Source organism: Hibiscus syriacus, unplaced genomic scaffold, assembly GCF_006381635.1.
Source record: "Hibiscus syriacus cultivar Baekdansim isolate YM2019G1 unplaced genomic scaffold, ASM638163v2 tig00112159_pilon, whole genome shotgun sequence".
Classification (NCBI taxonomy): Eukaryota; Viridiplantae; Streptophyta; class Magnoliopsida; order Malvales; family Malvaceae; genus Hibiscus; species Hibiscus syriacus.
The window spans coordinates 609,387-627,216 of NW_024063263.1; the positions used below are offsets into that span (position 1 = coordinate 609,387).

At 33.4% G+C, this 17,830-nt stretch overlaps 1 pseudogene; it reads left to right on the forward strand.

Moving 5' to 3' along the window:
* Positions 1-16,599: 16,599 nt before the first annotated feature.
* Positions 16,600-17,830, forward strand: LOC120175169 (annotated as a pseudogene).

Here is a 17,830-nt window from a genome sequence, read left to right on the forward strand (position 1 = left end):
ACTGTAAAGAACTTGACTGCTAAATGAACTAAGTAACCTCAAGGACTGAGGATTAAGTAAGAGATTGGAATAAGTTTGGAAACTCGGATGAACTTTTGTGATGTATCATCCCTCTGGATTATGAACCAAAAATCAAGTATGTCGATATTTCCTGGTATAGTTGAAACATAGAAATAAAATAAAGACCATTAGAATATTTGTTCGTCTCCTTAAGATCAGTTCAGTGATGACTCAAAAGATGATCTATGGATAAGAATATTTGGTATTAAAGAGTAAAAATCCTGAAAGGTTAATGAATTGACAAGTTGATAAGTATTGGTTCTAGGAGCTATTCATCTGGAGTTGTTCGATAATCGGATTAATTATCATAGATTGTAAAGATTATGAATACCTTCAAATTTCGTAGAGCTTCAGAAAAGTGTCCAAATAAGATGATCCTGATAATTCATATTCTGAATAACTGATGATTCTATCAGTTAATAAACTTTTCCAATAATGATTCTAACTTCCCACATTATATCGGTATATTGACAATCCGTGTGTCTCTGCCCGTTAATATTATCCAGTAACTCTGAATAATATCTGTAAACTTTGGTGTGTTCCCTAATCATATAAATATTTTATCTGATTTCTGACTTGAATTCTGTTATGATACATTACTTGAATTCTATTATGATTTCTGATCTGGATTCTGTTATGATATCTGATCTGAATTCTGTTTTGATTTCTGATATCTCCGTTTACCGACGGAGAAATATTTTATCTGGGGGGTTTATTGTTGGAGGAAGATTATCTGTAGACTCCCCGGCTTTGTGCTCAGGGTTTAAATGGCATGTGCGGTTGGGTGTATGGTTCTGGGGAACCTACACATTTATGATGTGAACAGATGGGGGTATATATATATATGTGTTTTAAAAGATCTGTATCTTTTTACTGGTTTTACGGGAACACACTAGATAACTTATTCTGATCTCCTGAGCCTAAACATCCGAAATATTTCTCTGAACTGAAAGCTCATTGTCCGTTACCACCTGAAATATCAGTAGGATCTCCGCTCAATATAAAGGTCTGTAAATGTATGGATCATTAAGAAAATATGCGTTTATCTATATCTGCACGTTCTTCAACATCATCTGGTAGTTCTGTATTACTGAGCTTTCCGAAGCTCACTCTATTACTCAACATTGCAGCTTACAAGAATTGTACCAGTGCAACTATCGACTTTAGTAAGGGAGTTTCCCGGCATTGTTTGCAGAGTATGGTACATGTGATTAGGGGGCATGTAATTGTATTTTTTTATATTTGAGTTTGAAAATCTGTTTTATTTCTGTATATTGATAAATCATTTTATAAGTTACATGTTTTAATAAAAGTTTTAAATTTTCTGCTATTTTTACAGTGGGTCGCTCCGGTGGCCCTAATGTGACACTCTAGATCAGATCGGGTTACCCGCATCGGTCTGAAGGGGTTACAATAGGCAATAAGGTAGTAGCAATTCACCTACCTTGGCCAGACAATGTGAAGAGCGGATACTTCAGGGAGTGTCTGTTCGAGATCAATGAGTATTTTTCAAGACGTTGAACGCTATTCTGACATGTTTTTAACCTCTTGCTCCCTCATCTTCTAGAGTGAATGCAGTTAAGGAATTGAAAGGGTTAGGAGCACATGAGTTTAAAAGTGAAGCTGAAGAAGATCCTTGCTGCAGACCTTTGGTTGAACGATGTCAAGATAATGCTAGATGGACTTCACAACTCTGAAGTGGAGAAATTAGATGGAATAGTTTCATTGTTACGTGGTCAAGCTAGAGTATGGTGGACAAATGTCACCATGAGATTTAGAAGTGATCAAGTGACATGGTCATTATTCTTAGAAGAATCCAAGCACAAGTATACCGGGGACCAATTTAATAGACAAATGAAGCAAGAATTTATGAACTTAAAGCAAGGGAATTAGACAATGTATGAATACAAGTGTGAGTTTAATAAGTTAAGTTGTTTTGCTACCGAGCTTATTCCGACTGAGAAGGACGTATGCGAATGGTTTGTTGAAGGCTTGCGCCCCAGACTGAAAGAGTTGTTGATAGTTTTGAATATGTCCTCATTTCAAGAGTTGTTCAATCGTGCTAAAGCTCTTAACCATGCTCTAATGGTTTCGTCCCTATCACCTCGTTACTTATTGTTTCAAATCAGAATTTTTAATTTTCTCACTAATTTACTACTAATGAATAAATATGTTGATCTCGGATCTATCAAAACCAAAACTACTTTACCACATTATTGAAAAGTACCTGCAATGATCTTTGGATCATCGTAATCTTCGTTAGTTCTTATATTGTAAACCCGGGTAGTTGAACGCGTCTCATGTTGAGTGGATGACTCAGACTGATTTCTTCCTCGACCTATGCCTCTACTTCTCTGAGATACCTTAGCAGATCGCTCGATTTGTGCAGTCTCATCAGTCATGAATGGACAATCTCGAATAAAATATATGATGTCACCACATCTAAAACAGGCTCCGATGACCACTCGACATACTCTGGTATGATTCTTTCCACAATATGGGTATAATGGTCATTTGATAAGAAATGAATTAAAAATTCATTTGGGTGTCTTTATATCCATGTGGAAAGAAAGGAATGAAGGGAAAAGAAAAAAAAATCTAGACTTGGAGTTATCTTCTTCTTCTTCTCCTCTTCCCGTGACTCCATTAGTAAGATATTGAGCGAAAGCAAAGTCCGAACAAATAGACGAAGTAGGATTTACCAAGAGAGAGATAATATATTAGTGTTGACTAGTGAGACCAAGGTGAGTGCATAGTGTATTGTATATTGTGTTTTATGGAAATAAGACTTGCGATAAGTCTATTTCCTATGTTTGATTGCATGGTTCCCTAATTACAAGCATGTGGATGATATGATGATTATGAGTGCATGCATAAGTGATATGTGTTTATATGTTATTATATATGTTACATTATGATTTAGGGTTTTAAAGAAGTTTAGGGTTAAAATTGATTGTATGTTAGAATGTTTGTGTTTTTAAAGTAGGGTATAGGGTTAAAGTTGATTGTATGTTATATTGTAAGAAATAAACGTTAAACATTTAATTGGAAAAATATATAGATATACAAAAGGGCCATCTTATAAAATAAACAAGCTGAATTCACATTAATTGAAACTAAAGGAAAATGAAATAACATAAGTTGAAACATTAGAAAATATGATTACATGAGTGGTGGTCAACAGTTACATGATGATGAAACAGATGGACATTTTCTCCTATTGTGGTTGGGGTTTTTGTAATGGCCACATCTTAAGTTTTATCTTGTCGTCTCTCGAATATCTATATCACAATGAATTTGAGTAAATTTTGGACGACCTGACTCCTTTAATAAGTCTGGATATGGTATAATTGGAAGCCAAGTCTGAACCTGATTTGGGTCTTTATCATTATTTATGGGGGAAAATCATATTCATATACCTTGAATAATTGTGAAAGTTTGTATACGGGATCCACATAACGCTTATAATCTTGACGAGAAAATGTGCAAGCTGCTATGACATGAGAGCATAGATACTTTAAAGCTTGAAAAAACCCACAGTCACAATATCTATCACGTAGATTAACTCTGAAAGAGTTACATTTAATCCCTCGCAGAGGTCGTGGCATTTCTGTGACCCAAAATAATTTTTGGGTACGAGAAAAGCTTATTACGAACATGTTTGTTTGATGTTGTAACATTTTGCTGTAGGTCTGTTACTAATCGTAGATGATAAACATGACCGTTTTGTATCCAAGTAAGAGCTTGTCTCCCGAGCTTGGAAAAAAAATTAACCTAAATGAAAATACGTCGTTTTAGCCAAAACAGTTACTGGTAAATGACAGGCCCCCTTTAAGGTTGAATTGATTATATCAGCTAAGTTGGTTGTCATATGTCCATATCGATATCCACCATTGTATGCATTTGTCCACTTTTCTTTATTGATTTCACTAATGTAATTGTATCCATGATCATTTTTTCTTTACAATTTTTGAAGAATAACCTCAAACGTTTGAGGTGAGAGTTCCTAAGCTAAGCGAAATGAAGTAGTTAGTATATAAAAAAATGAAAATGAGCAAGAAATGAAATTGAGAAAAATGTAACATACCTATGCATATAATTAATTGTCATTCATCCTTCTTCTTATATCTGCCATGATAGTTTGCAGCAATATGTTGGATACAGAGACGATGTTGGACATGTGGGGGTTTCCGCATTGGACCCAAAGAGTCCATTGTTGCTTTAATCCCAACTTCTCTGTCAGAAATGATGCAAATACGTTCCATCATGATAACATGTAACCGTAGATTTCTTAGGAAAATAACCTAAGTCTTTGTATCTTATCCTTCAACAAGGGAAAAGTCAATGGGAAGAATGTTACGATTACCATCTTGGACAACTACCAATAATAAAACTTTCTTGTATTATTCATATAAGAATGTATCATCAATTTGGACAATGAGTTTATAATATTTCACTGCATTAATGAATTGTAGGTAAGTCTAAAAAACAAAGTGGAATTTGACATCGATCTCGAAAAACTTGATCATTATGGTAGGCATGGAAAGTTTCGAACTCAACTACTATCCTAGGATTCGGTCATTGAACCATGTTAAACCAACTGGGCAGTTTGTTGTAAGATGAATCCCATTCGCCGTGTTATTTTATAATGACCTTCTATTTTACCTGTCATACTTTTTTTAGGAGAATTTATACCCATATTGAGATTGTATTGCAGAAATCATCACTGCAATAGGTATATGGGAGCTTGCTCTGACCAAGGGCATGAAGGCTTGGCAAATCACGTTGGAGTCTAAGTTTGGATGGTCTTGATTGATTTCTTGTGCACAACATATATGAGGATCGCTGTATTTTGTTATTTTCCATCTATCAATCTTCTTTCTCTTTAAAACAAGAACCATCCAGTTGTAGTCATTATCATGTTGGACACAATAACAAACATACTTTTCGGTGGTAGATCAGTCCACTCTGGATTGAATTGAATTACAAAAATTGTAATTATTAATTATCATCATTGCTTATTCTTTAGATGTGAACTCTATTCCACGATATAAATCACCATAATTAACTGATGAATGCCCCCCATATTCTTCAAGATGAGGTGTTGAACCATGTTTGATAATATTTTGATATAAAAAATTAAGGCAAAAATGTGTTTTGGACTTGATTGAATTTGTTCAAAGTTTTCAAAAGTTTTCAAAATAATTCAAAGTCTATTAAACTAGAATTTGAGCACAAAACATATTTCTAGGTACGTAGTACCAATACTGTTCTTACAGTATCGATACTGCATGAACAATACTTAAACTGTTTGTGTGGTACCGATACCAAAGGTAAGAGAAGTATCTATACTGATAACTTCGTAAAAAGACTATGTTTTAGATCTTTTTACTTAAGTTATTGATTGTCTAAAAGCCATTGATATAGCATTTTAGCTGCATATAGTTATATTTAGGACATATTTTCATGTGGTTGATAAGTTTTACCGAGGCAAAGTTTATTTGATTAAACTGATGTACTGATGAGAAAGGTTGTTTATTGATTGTGATGATATAGGAAATGACTGAGGAATAATTTATTGCCTAGACAAATTAATTTGTTAGGGCCAGTGGAACAGAAGATGACTACAGTGAGGAACAAATTTTCTTGCCAAAGCGAGTTTTATCTCGCCAGTCAGACGCAATACAAGAAAAATTACTGACGTCACATGGCCAACTATCAAATCTACTCACATGCAATCATGCCCTCATCAAAGAATTTGAGACCATTGTAAACTGCTATGTTATTCACAAAAAGGGTTTAATTTCAAGGATATTTAGGGAATTTTCAAGGGCACTAAACCCTAGAAATTCCCACTATAAATACCCCAATATAACTCTTCATAAAGTGTTCTAAATCATATAGAGAAAATACCCTAGGCATGGAAAAAGGTGGACGCGACGACCTTTTTTCCACAATTCACCACTCGTCTATCCTTGGTGCCCTCCATAGCCAGGCTTCGTCAGAGCAGCGACCATGCCCTCAATAGAGGCTGGTGTGCTAGAGCAGTCATGGTGGTGGTCTAATGTCACGACATAGCTCTGTTCTGAGAGTTTTTCTTCCTCTTGTTCTTCATGTTTTATTTTTCTAAGGGCTTGTGCTTAATGAATATTTTTGGAATGATGTTAACCACACCATAAACTGTTTTATTTGGTGTTGGGAATGCTTGGATGATATTTTATGTTACTGTTAATGAATGATTAAGTATGTTTTTATTAAATGTTGTTTTGTTCACTGTTTTAATCTTTTGCCTTGACAGTGTAAGAGCTTCAAGAGATTGCATTTTTTTTCTAGAAATTGATTCTTAGATTCAAGAGAATTAAGATAGATCTACATGAACAATGAAATAGATCTGGGATGGTGATGTTTTAACCCACCTTAGAGATAAGGAGAGGGTTTTAATCGACTAAAAGGGATAAACGTTTGAGTATGATAGGCAACGACTATAGTTCACGCTGAGAGGTATTGCCGCAATAACAGTCTGACAAACCAAAGGTTTTAGCTCACGCCGAGTAGTATTGTCATAGTAACCATCCTTGAATACTCTAGTAATCCTATCTGGCAGCCTAAGCATAGCGTACCAAATCATTCTTAAAATAAAATAACTTCTCACCATAGCAAAACCAACCTAAATGGTCCGTTAGAAGTCTGATTGTGTGAGGTTGTCAGTCTATTTACAGGGTTTTGATATCTTTACCTTGACAACTTTTATTTGTTTACCTTTGCATATTTTTCTTGCCTCGACAAAACTTTTCTGCTCACTTCACTTTACAATTTTTATTACCTTGACTAAACTTTTTCCATATGTTCATACCATTTTCCATTGCATATTTTCCTTGTTTATTCATTAGACTTATATACTTAGGATTAGTTAGTGATATATATTCATAGTTGTAGCGATCTTTTGAAAGCCCTCCAATCCCTGTGGAAACGATACTCATTCACTACAATATTACTTGTATCGATTGTGTATACTTGCACAGATTTGCTTGCCTTAGCATATAAATTTAAAAACGACCAGATACTCTCTAGGCAGTATCGATACTACCATTTTTTTCAAGTAGCTCAAATTCCAGAATGCAAAATAGGTACCGATACTCAAAGGGGTACCGATACTACTTTACAGAGTGGTCTCGATACCATGAAGGATATTATCGATAATGTCAAGATCAACGGTCTTCAACGGTTAGTTTTATTTAAAAATAACAAAGGTAGTATCGATACTCATTAAAGGAGTACCGATACTTCATGTCCGAGGCAATTTTAATTTGCTTAAAAATAATCCCCAACAACTCCAAGTCATCCCTAACGACTAGAAATACCCATAAACTCATTCCAACATATAAAAACAAGTTGAGGACACTTGAAGAAGAGTTAGAACACCTATCCAAGCAATCAAACACAAGACAAGAGCTTTTATTTCTTATTTTCCTTTCTCTTGTAAATAGCAGTGTTTTTGAGCTCATTACAAATCTTTTAATTGTTTTCTTGTGAGCATAATTTTTGTAAACACCCTTCCTTTAAGATGTTTTCTTGTTTACATTTTATTCCTTTTGTAAAAGGGGTTTGATTCTAGCTTAGCTTGTGAAAAGCTAGGGAGTTGTAAAGGTTATCTCTTGATCTTGTAAAAAGAAAGAACAGATTAGTGAATTTGTTATAAAGTCCTTAGTGAGAAGCTAAGGTAGTGGATGTAGACTTGGTTGAGAAGTCGAACCACTATAAATTCTTGTGCAATTTTTCCTATCCTTTTACTCCTTACTCCCGAAACTCAAAAAGTAATTCACCCCCTCTTGGAAAATCATTCGGTTGTTCAATTGAGCTTCATCGTAATCTCAACAATTGGTATCAACGCTTGACTCATTAGAATGTTTAACAACCTTGAGATCCTTGAAGAAGCTCTATCAATTTTTGACACAACCAAAAAGACGACTTTCACCTCCGACTCGTTCCATATGGAAGACTCCCAACCGATTAACAAGCCTCCATACTTCAATGAAGCGAACTATCATCATTGGAAGAAATTAATGAAGCTATTCATAAATCCAATGATCTTGATGCATGAGAGATGATCGAGAACGTCTACTCTTCTCCAAAGAAGAAGAAGAAAGAGTGGAGTACCCAAAAACGGAAGAAAACTCAACTAAATGCTAAGGATATGCACATGTTGTTTTGTGCGTTTGGTCCCGATATCTATAAAGGAGTTTCTTCTTGTTCAAATGCCAAGAAGCTTTGGAATAAGCTCGAAGAGATACATGGAAACAAGAAAGAAGAACCAACAAATGTGATGTGTTTAATGGCTCTTGAAGAGCCTGATGTATCTTCTAACTCTAGTGAATCTAATTCATATTCTTTTAATGAGTTACAAGATGCCAACAATGAATTATTTTTATTGTTTGAGACCATGAACTCCAAATATAAGAAAATAATTTTAAAATTTAAAGTTGAAAACGATTTTCTTTTGAAAGCAAAAATAGATTTTGAAAATCAAAAAGATATTTTGAAAAAGGATTTAGAGCTTTTAAAAGTAAAAATTGAAAATTATGAAAGAATGTTTTGATTTAAAAGTTAATCTTGAATGCTTAACAAAAGAAAATGAAATCATTTTAAATAATTCATTTAATTTCATAATGACAAAATGCTCACATTGTCATTATCATGGTCATTTGGAACACACTTGTCCTTTAAAGAAAGGAATACGTTTTAAAATTAAACAAGTATGGATTCCAAAAGGAACAAGGGACATTGAAACTAATGTTCATGGATGTAAAGCAATTTGGATACCAAAATCCAATTAAATGTCTCTTGTAAGTGTGTGCGTGCAATAGTGATGAAAGTGGAGATACTCAAATGCTCTAGCCACACTTGATATGGAATGAGTAGCCTCTAAACTTATTTGAATTATCTTGCATAATTGGTTTCTCATTTAGTTTAAGCATGCATGAGTTTTAATTTTAAATAATTTTATTTTTTCTATCTCATGTATTTTAAAAAGAATTGATGAATATTTTCTATAGTTTTAATGTTTTTTTGAGATTTTTGGTCAAAATTTGTTTTAAATGCTTTGTTTTTTTTACAAATTTTAATTTTTGACCTTAATTTAAATGTTTATGTATGTGATTTATTGCAAATGATATCTCTCTAACAATCGATGCCAATTTTTCAAATGTATAACATTTTTGGATAGCTTTATTCACATGAACTTAAATTCAACAATTGGTATTGCATAAAGTTTATTAGACTTGGATATTTTGAATTTCATGTGCTACTAGCATGTTTGTTCATCTTTGTTGAAATTCAACTTTTTAAGTGTCAAGCTTTTAAAGTCAAAATTTTATTTGGAATGCTTTTATTGAGGGGGAGCTTTGATTTTTCAAATGATTTTAATGTTAAAATTACTACTTACTCTCCATTGTTGTTTTATACCTTAAAAGTTTAAATTATTTTTGATATAACAAAAAGGGGAGAAGTATAGATTTGAAAAATTCAATTTATCAATGAAAAATAGGGAGCTTTAATAATTTGAAAAATATGTCTCTTTTTCATTAAATGTTTTTTAAGGGGGAGTTTTGCCAAAACAATTTTTCAAATGTTTTGTTATATCAAAAAATGGGGGAGAGTGTTGAACCATGTTTTATAATATTTTGATATAACAAATTAAGGCAAAATGTTTTTTGGACTTGATTGAATTTGTTCAAAGTTTTCAAAAATAATTCAAAATCCATTAAACTAGAATTTTAGCACAAAACAAAATTTATGGGTACGTAGTACCGATACTGTTCTTACAGTATTGATACTGCATTAACAATACCAATATTGTTCGTGTGGTACCGATACCAAAGGTAAAAGAAGTATCGATAGTCTCTAGGTAGTATCAATACTACCAGGTGTTTTTCAAATAGTTAAAATTCTATAATGCAAAATAGGTACCGATACTCGAAGGGGTACTGATAATACTTTACATAGTGGTATCGATACCATGAAGAATAGTATCGATACCGTCAAGCCCAATGATCTTTAATGACTAGTTTTATTTAAAAATAACAAAGGTAGTATCGATACTCATTAAAGGAGTATCGATACTCCCTGCCATGGACAGTTTTATTTTGCAGAAAAATAATCTCAAACGACTAGAAATGACCACAAACTCAATTTAACATATAAAAACAAGTTGAGGACACTTGAAGAAGAGTTAGAACACCTATCCAAGCAATCAAACACAAGAGAAAAACTTTTATTTCTTATTTTAATTTCTCTTGTAAATAGTAGTGTTTTTGAGCTCATTGCAAATCTTTTAATTGTTTTCTCGTGAGCCTAATTTTTGTAAGCACCCTACCTTTAAGAGGTTTTCTTGTTTACATTTTATTCCTTTTGTAAAAAGGGTTTGGTTCTAGATTATCCTATGAAAAGCTAGGGAGTTGTAAAGGTTATCTATTGATCATGTAAAAAGAAAGAATTAATTAGTGAATTTGTTAGAAAATCCTGAGTGAGTATCTAAGGTAGTGGATGTAGACTTGGTTGAGAAGTCGAACCACTATAAATTCTTGTGCAATTTTTCTTATCATTTTACCCCTTACTCCCTAAACTCAAAAATCCAATTCACCCCTCTTGGAAAATCATTCGGTTGTTTAATTAAACTTCATTGCAATCTCAACATGAGGCATATCAGGAAATTCTAGCCTGTACATCGCATCATATTCAGCTTCATACATGTGTCAGAGGTTAGTATTGTACCATATATGTTGGAACTTCATCTGTATCATCATCATATTCCATACTGAATTGTGGTGACTCAGGCTCAATGAATAATCATGTTTCAGCACTATCTGCTCTTTGCTCACGAAGAGGTTCTTCTAGAGGAGATGAGGGTTCTTCTGTGACTACGATATTTAGTTTGAACAAGTTTGCAGATGAATGCCTTCCTTTAGAGCTTGAAGGGATGTCACCATATAGGTTATGAATTGAGTAATGTGTGGAAGACATTGCCATATCGAGATTGAAGGTGCTGGCAGATGAATGTCTCCCTTTGGAACTAAAAGGCTTTCCATATTGAGGTCGAAAAAATTATCAGATGAATGCCTTCCCCTGGAATTTGATGGTATGCTAACAGGAGGTGGGTTAGCCATTAATGACGTGAAATCATTATAGTTTGTTTGAGTTGGACTGTCAACTTGATTAACTAGTTCAAGCAAGCCATAGTGGGAGGATAAGGACATACCTCGAACTTGATACACGTCAACAAAAGTGGCATACATTTCTGTAATAGAGTTTAAATTTTAACTGGAATCATCAACCATCATCATCATTTGAGAGATTGAACGATGTATATGTTAACAAAAAACAATTTCAGTCGAAAATCTATACTAAAGTTAGTCAGTCTTCTATTGTTTCCAACACGAGCCTTCCTTGAGATTTTTGTGATTAAATCGTGAAGATTAAGTTTCTCTTGAAGGATAGAATGATATAATGATCTGATTAGAAAATAACCCCGTATTTATCTTCCCCAATTTCTCCATCATAGTAAACAACAACTAAAATATGAGCCACTTTCTTAGTTTTAGAGTTTGGCAGTTTGAAAGTTTGAACATTAGAGAGTTTAATATTTCAAAGATACAGAGTTTTAGAATTGAAGAGTTTAAGATATTGAGGGTAAGGGAACAATTCATGTCAATTATGCGAAATAATAGAGATTCTCTGAATAATATTGGAAAACACTATGACATGGCAGAGATTCTTTGAAAATAGAGAAAGCACTTCCATTGAAACGTGCCTTTCTTTTTCTTCAGATTTTATCTTATCCAGCGTCAGACACTATATGTATGAGATATGAAGCAAGTGGTCCTCAGTACTTTGCCTTCTGTGTATCTTTTTTATTATGATATCTATCATTTTCATAGATTTTTTAATCGTTTTCAATGTAAGCTAAATATTCATTACCTTATTTCCCATATGATATATTAGCTGAGATTTTACGTTGTGCTGCTTCTAATTCTATTGAGAACTTTCTGCACCTTCATTTAACTTGTTGTGACTTTTGCTTGGCATCAAATTACATATTCATATTTTCAAATGTTTGACTTCATCAATATGACTTGAAATCTTTGGATCATTATGAATGGCTGCTTGTACGAAAGGCTTATGTTTCAAGAAATCTAGATGCATTGTTCACGGAAGGTATAGTTGAGTGTTTTTCCAAATATTGTAACAATGTTGAAGTTGGTTTTCATATATTGAAGCAAGACTCTGCTATGGGTGTCATCGAAGCAACTTATGATTTAGGCATACAATTGCTTCACATAAAAGAGATGATGCAAAAAGGATATCAAGTATTGTCCAGCCTAAACCCAATGCATATAAAGATGAAGCAAAAAGAGCTTTTCCACTTTAGAAACTTGACTATCTCAACTATTGCCAAAATTTTCTTGGTTTCATACATCGAAAAGATTCCACAAACATATTGCTCATGTGATGACACATTTAGAGATTGCTTTTATTGTTTTTGGAATCATGAAAGCAATATTGTAATGGATTTTGTTCTTAGTAGGACTAATTAAATTCAATATGAGATTTGTTATAGATGTGAACTATAAAAACAAGAAACCATTAAACAAGAAACTATTAAACATGACATGAAGTATACCAAACAAATGAACCAAAAATACCACACATCTTTCACAAACCTTAAACAATAAATAAAAGCATACAAATACACCTAAAAAAATTAAATAAAAGCATACACATACACCTAAAACAAGCTTTTCTTAATGATATAATGATGCCCAATTACGTTTGAACCATGTTTTTGGGTGTTCATCATCTATCTTTATGTTCCCGAACTCATTATGCTTAATATTTTGGGTAGTCGAACTCGAAGCATCCTCATCAGTATCCTCAAACTCTACAAACAAATCCACATGAGATACATAATGAGAGTAGTATGTCTCAATCATACCACAAAGGTCGACATCATCTCTTAGAAGAAACCTCTTAAATGATACTATCAATCTACAATATAACAAATATATTCTTCTTTTCCTCCCGAGTTTAATCTTTCTTTCTATTTTAAGCTTCAACTCCTCAAGTGAATTTTTTTTGTTGAAATACATTCTTAAATATTTGCAATAAAAAAACATTTGCTTGAATAGTATTCATCCTAGCTAAAAAACTAAAGCTTTTGCCTGAATAGATTAAAATTAGCTTTCACCTTGCACACATATATATGTAGGCCTTAAGAAGTGGTCCTATAAAACGAGCCTACCCAAATTATTGTGTCTTGTTTGTCCTTGTTCGCAAAAAGACATTAAACATCATAAAAAAACTTACTTTACAAAATAACGAAACAAAATAAGAGGTAAAAACCAATTAAGAGGAAAAATATTACTTCATATAAATACATAATAAAAAACAAAATAAAAGGAAAATACATAATAAACACACAATAAATAAAAAGATTGTCATACTTGTTAGATTCATCGATGTCTCCTGGAATGTTTCCTCAGGGTGGTGCTCGTCTACTTCTAGGAGGTTTCTTCTTATATACTGCTCATTGTCATCCTCATCGTCGTCATCATCATCCTCCTCCTCCTCATCATCATCACCACTCTCAACAACATTGTCTTGATAATTGTTGAATGCCGATATATGACCTTTGTAAAATAAGGACCCTGGAGGAGTATGACTGACGATCCCACCACTCGTTGAGAACTACGAAAATTGTGAAAAACCAAACATCGATGTCTCTGACGCATATTGTGGTTGAGGTATTTATGGTGGAGGACCACCCGCAACATAATTCTTGTAGGAACTAAATATTTATTAATATAATATTAAAAACTTAATTTGGAAATAAATACTTAATAATTTACATAAATGAAACACATATGTTTACAAAAACCGATCAAAGCATATGTGATTTAAACATTTAATTACATGCCAACAAAATTCATTAAAATAAAATAACCTACTATTCAATTCGCTTCTGATCTGATCTTCAGTAGAGATATGATGTCTTGACTTGTCCTAGCTTTGCTCTTCCGACTTCTTTGAACCTACGTGTGAAACACTCACACGCTAAGTCTTTGACTTAGTGATGCATAAAGTGCAAAATAAAACATTAAATATTTAATATATACTTAACTTTATAAAAAATCAGAATAAAGAACCATAGTACATAAGATAAAAACTATATTATCATACATAGAAATGTCCCGAAGGACCGCGTAGAAATGTCACATAGAATTGTCCCGAAGGACCTCGTAGATCTCTCGACTCTTGGCATGCCAATTATACCTTTAGCTCTCATATCACATACTTTTGGGCTTTACCATTTATATATTTCACATAGCTTATCTCACATATTCATATAAACACATAGATCAATAACACATAGTATGAAATATAAACAGTGCATGTACACGTAGCAACAAAAATCAAAATTATTCTTGTAGTATTGTAAAAATGTAATCATATTATTCAATAAACTTTCAAAATATTGTTTTATTCAAAACATTGGAAATAGACTCATCACAAGTCTTTTTTCCATATAATAATATATTCTAGTAGTATGCACTCACATTGCCTCACTTAGTCAAAACAAAACCTTATCATTCTTGGTCGATCTTATAATGTTGAATCGTTCAGAACTTGCCTTCGTTCAATATCTACAAAAATAATACGATCGAGATGAATATCGAATGTCATATTACTATTAATCAATCGTAAATAACTTAAGCTAAACGAAACACCTTATTCAAAATTTCAATCTGAATAGTATCGATACCTTAAGCCCAGTACCAATACTTCCTTACTATGGTATCGATACTATACTTCAATAACGATACCCTATCTACATTCTGGGATTCGCTTCTAAAAATGGTACCGATACATGTCCATTAGTATTGATACCCTTAGTATCGATGCTACTCATTCAGTATCGATATTGTTCTACTGATTCATACCATTTCACCTTATGGTATCGATACTGTTATTCCAATATCGATACTCAAACCCATATTTCACCTATTTTTGCTTTGAAGTATAGGTACTGTTCATCCAACACCGATACACTAACCCATAAATTACTTATTTCAACTCGAAAATTTACCAAAACTTACTTGAATCTCCCACTTTTAACTTCTTTCATGCCTTTAAACTTAACTACACTTATTAAAACCAACTTAAATCACTTTAACATTCCTTAACATCCAAAATCCTCCTAAATCCCTTGAAACTAAGAATCTTCCCAAATAATCAACATATCCCAAATTTATTTCCAACACCTTAAACTTTTTATTCTAACTTATGACAAGTCAAATATAGCTTCAAAATCCATTTACTCTTCATTTCTCATCAATTCTCTCAAAAACCCTTTTTACTAAATCACCAATAACTTATTCATCTTTTAGTTTCTACTTCTCTTTAAGCTTTCTCAAGCTTCCCTAATACCCCAAGAATCAAAACCAATAAAAAATTACAAGAAATAACTAACTGAAAGATTTCTTACCTTAGCTATGAACTCAAGGTGGAGAGGAGGAAGAAATGATGAATAGAATTATAGATTTTCTTTTATACTTTCATCACGTGTATATAATACACCACTAAGGAATTTTAAATTCATTTCTTGTCTAAAGACCATTATGCCCTTCCATCTTTCAATCTTTGCTAATCAAACCTACACCAATAATTTCTAATTAAATCCCTGAACTTTTTAATTTATCAAAATTAATCACTAAGTTTTAAATTATTACACTTTAGTCACTAGCCCGATGTTTGAGGTGTTACAAGTACCTAAACTATAAGTTTTGGTTCATTTTAGTACCTAAAAATTTCTTTTTCCCCTAAAAAATTTAACGTTAAAATTTGAACGTGGTGTTAAAATGAAACAAAAACTAAAGTTTTTAACGAGGCACTAAATTCATTTTAGTACCTAAAAATTTCTTTTTCCCCTAAAAAATTTAACGTTAAAATTTGAACGTGGTGTTAAAATGAAACAAAAACTAAAGTTTTTAACGAGGCACTAAAATAAAACAAAAACTAAATTTTAGCTATGATTTTAAAAATATTAAAAGTTTAGATAATAAAACAGACCAAAATTGATAGTTTAGGCACTAAACTTGTAATTTACCCTAAATTTTATTATACTATATAATGTATATATTAGGGTGTTCATTTTCGGATATCCGTATCCGTATATGAATATATAATTTTATTTAATGAAAAAAAATCAAATTTACATTTTTTATTTTATAATTTTATGCCTTTATACCAAAATATAAAATTTAATCTAAGGTGACAGAAATTTTAACATTTGTTAGATTTCTAATTGCGATTTAAATCTATGATAAGAATGGGATGTAACCACAATTTCTATGTTTTTGGAATTGTTTTGTGTTTACAGTCGCAAACTAGCAATAAGCAGGTGACTGGTGAGTATCCCAGTGTGCGTGGACCGGGTGGGTGAATATCTGTCACACAGTGGTTTTTATCATCTTCTGATGCACCTTCATGGAGGAGCCTCAAATGGGTGTTGAATTGCAAACCAGAGGTTAGTACTAAGTAAATTCCTTATTTTCTCGGTCCAAGAGTCTCCGGTATTCGACGGTCACAAGAATTTCGATTAAGTTTAAAGCCGAGTTTGACCCCTTCAGTTTTCTGCAAATCTCTTAAAATTTACTGTTTTCTATGTATGTTTTATGTTGTAGTTCATACACAGAGTCAAGATAAAGACCTTTGTTCTACAAATCAGCCTCAATCTTCGAGATTCAGGCATTACAAATGGTGGATTCGTGTGATAAGTTATATCGTTTTTCTTATCGCCGGCCAATCGGCGGCAACTTTGCTCGGGAGATTGTATTATGACGAAGGAGGGAACAGTAAGTGGATGGCAACTTTTGTTCAATCAGCTGTCTTCCCAATTTTACTGCTCCTCTTTTACTTTTCATAACCATTCTCCAAATCAAACGATAGGGGTGTTTCTTGCGCCGCAAGGCAACCGACAATTTTGACCCTTGTTTTGCTCTACTTCGGTTTTGGTTTACTCTTGACGGGCGACAACATGATGTACTCTTACGGCCTTCTGTATGTCCCGGTGTCGACGTATTCGCTGCTTTGCGCGACTCAGCTGGCGTTCAACGCGGTCTTTTCCTTTTTCCTCAACTCCCAAAAGTTCACTCCTTTTATACTCAACTCTGTAATCTTGCTTGCCATCTCAGCAGCCTTCCTAGCAGTCAATTCAGACTCGGAGAACACCTCGAGTGTCTCAAAAGGGAAGTACGCGATCGGATTCATATGCACCGTCGGGGCTTCGGCAGGCTACTCTTTATACCTTTCGCTCTTGCAGTTGTCATTTGAAAAGGTTATAAAAAGAGAGACCTCCTTCGCCGTCCTGGATATGCAAATCTACCCTTCGTTCGTCGCCACATGAGGGTGCGTCGTACGGTTGTTCGCGAGCGGAGAATGGAGGAGTTTATCGGACGAAATGAAGGAATACGGAAAAGGGAAGGAACCTTATCTAATGACATTGATATTCACGGCGGTGACGTGACAGGTTTCGTCGATAGGATTGTTGGTATTGGATTTCAATGTGTCGTCTCTGTTCTCGAACGTGATTAGTACATTGAGTTTGACTGTGATCCCCATTCTTGCTGTGATGTTCTTCCATGACAAGATGGATGGTGTTAAGGCCATGGCCATGGTTTTGGCCATATGGGGTTTCATCTCATACATTTATATATAG